We start from the raw sequence: 2,500 nt of genomic DNA on the forward strand, positions 1-2,500 counted from the left end.
CTCCTCTCCTCTTCCTCTTTTCCTCTCGCTCTCTTTCTCTGTTGCTCTCTTTCTCTCTCCCCCCCCCCTCTCTCTCTCTCTCTCTCTCTCTCTCTCTCTCTCTCTCTCTCTCTTCTCTCTCTCTCTCTCTCTCTCTCCTCTCTCTCTCTCTCTCCTTCTCGGTCTGTCTATCGTTCTCTCTGTCTGTCTCTCTCTCTCCTTTTCCCTCTCCCTCTTCCTCTACATCTCCCCCCTTCTCCCTCACTCTCTCTCTTTCTGTACAGCTATTCTCTCCTCCCCCCTCCTTCCCTCTCTCTCTCCCGTCATCTCTCCCCACTTGCCTTAAGCACCCCCTCTGCACTGTCTTCATTTCCTACCGTCACCTTTAACAGATCCCCCTCCCCCCGTCCCCCCCTCCCCTTTTCCATTCCCCCCTTCCTCCACCCCACCCTACCTAGCATACTACGTCCTCTAAGTTACTCTGTACTCACTCTTCTCTCTCATTCCTTCTCTCTTTTTACTCTCTCCCTCTTTCGCCTTTTACTTTCTCGTTTTTACCCTTCTTCCTTACTTTTTCTCTTTTTTTCTCTCATTTTCATTCCTGTTTACCTTTTCTTGCATTTCCTTTCACATTTTCACTCTTCTTCTTCGCCCTTTCTTTCGCATTCTCCCTTTTTCAGCCTCTTTCATTTTTTCTTCATTACTCTTTCTCAAATTTCCTCCCTCATTCCCACTTTCTCCTTCTCATCCTCATTCTCACTATTCCTTCTTCCCCTTCCTCACTTCCTCCTTCTCCCCCTTTCTTACTTTCTCTTTCTCACTCTTATTCTTGCATCCTTTGTCTTTTTGCAACTGACTTTAGCGAACCGAGATTGTCGAAAGAGTCAGTATGATGGAAATAAATCAATAAATCAATGAATAAATAGATACATAATAATAATAATAATAACAATAACAACAACAACAATAATAATAATAATAATAACAACAATAATAATAACAACAACAAAACATGACAGTAGCGATAATGATAATTATAATCATACCAATAATAATAAAACAAATAATAATAATAATAAAAGTGTTATTAGTAATAATAATAGTAATAGTAGTAGTAGTAGTAATAATTATAATAATAATTACAATAATAATAACAACAACAACAACAACAATAATGATAAAATAATAATAACTCCAATAATAAATAAACAACTAAACAGCACAATGGAACACGAAAAAGGTAATTAGCGAAGAGAAAACTTGACAGAAACGAAGAATAACGTTAAGAGAAAATAACTAAATATAAAACAAGAAAATAAATAAACATAAATTAACAATTAATAAATAATAGAGATAAATACATAACTAGACAGACAAGTGAATAAGGAAATCCACGAACGCATAAGGGAAGGGACAATAACAGTAATTGGGGAAATAAAGAAAACTACGATAACGAACAGGATTAAAAGCACACAACAGGAGAAGAGAAGAAATTAAAGGCAACAGGAAAAAGATCAGGATTAACGATTTACGAACGAAATGAGAAGGAGAGAGAACGATAACAATGGACAACCTACGAAAAGGATTGGCAACGCACGATTACGAATAGGGAAGAGAAGAGAACAATGAACACATAATAAAACAATAAGAAACGAGAAGCATAAACAACATGATAACGAAAGGAGAAGAAAACAGAACAATAACAATGAATAACAACAACAATAAACAGATATAATTACTAACAACAGAGAAAAAGTAGAGCATAAGAGAACACGTGAATAAGGCACAGCAAAGAAAACAACAACAAACGAACAGAATTGTGAAGAATAACAACAAACAAGAAACAAACAAAGCAACAACAAACGAAAGGGATTAACAGCACGATAACAACCAGCGAAGAGAGGAAAAGAAAGGAAAACAAAAGAAGAACGAACAACGAAGAGAAGAGAAGAGAAGCCAAGAGAAGAGGAGGACAAAAGAACAACGCACAGCGAAGAGAAGAGAAGAGAAGAGAAGAGGAGAGAAGAGGAGAGAAGAGGAGAGAAGAGCAGAGAGTAGAAGATAAAAGAAGAGAAGAGAAGAGAAGAGGAGAGGAGAGAAGTGAAGAGAAGATCAGAGAAGAGGAGAGAAGAGGAGAGGAGAGAAGAGGAGAGAAGAGGAGAGGAGAGAAGAGGAGGACAAAGGAGCAGCGCCCCGCGAAGGAGCACCAGCAAAGCGGGGACTCCGAACAGGCCGCAACGAACAGCGCCAGAGATGTTCCTTCCCTTAGCGAACGCGGCCGAGATCCTGTTGACTCAATCCTTTGCCTTTTTATTTTGCATCAAATGAGATATGAATATTTGATGACTCATGATGGGGGGGGGGGGGGATACCGAGATAGTAGAAAGGGGTGGGGAAGCGAGGAGAGGGAGGGAGGGAGGGAGGGAGAGGGGATAGGGAGTGTTGATAGGAAGAAATGGGGGGGGGGGGGCGCAAGGGAGGGAATAAGAGAGAGAAAGAGGGAGGTTGTTGATAGGAAGAA

This window comes from Penaeus chinensis, chromosome 36 (genome assembly GCF_019202785.1).
Source record: "Penaeus chinensis breed Huanghai No. 1 chromosome 36, ASM1920278v2, whole genome shotgun sequence".
NCBI classification, from domain to species: domain Eukaryota; kingdom Metazoa; phylum Arthropoda; class Malacostraca; order Decapoda; family Penaeidae; genus Penaeus; species Penaeus chinensis.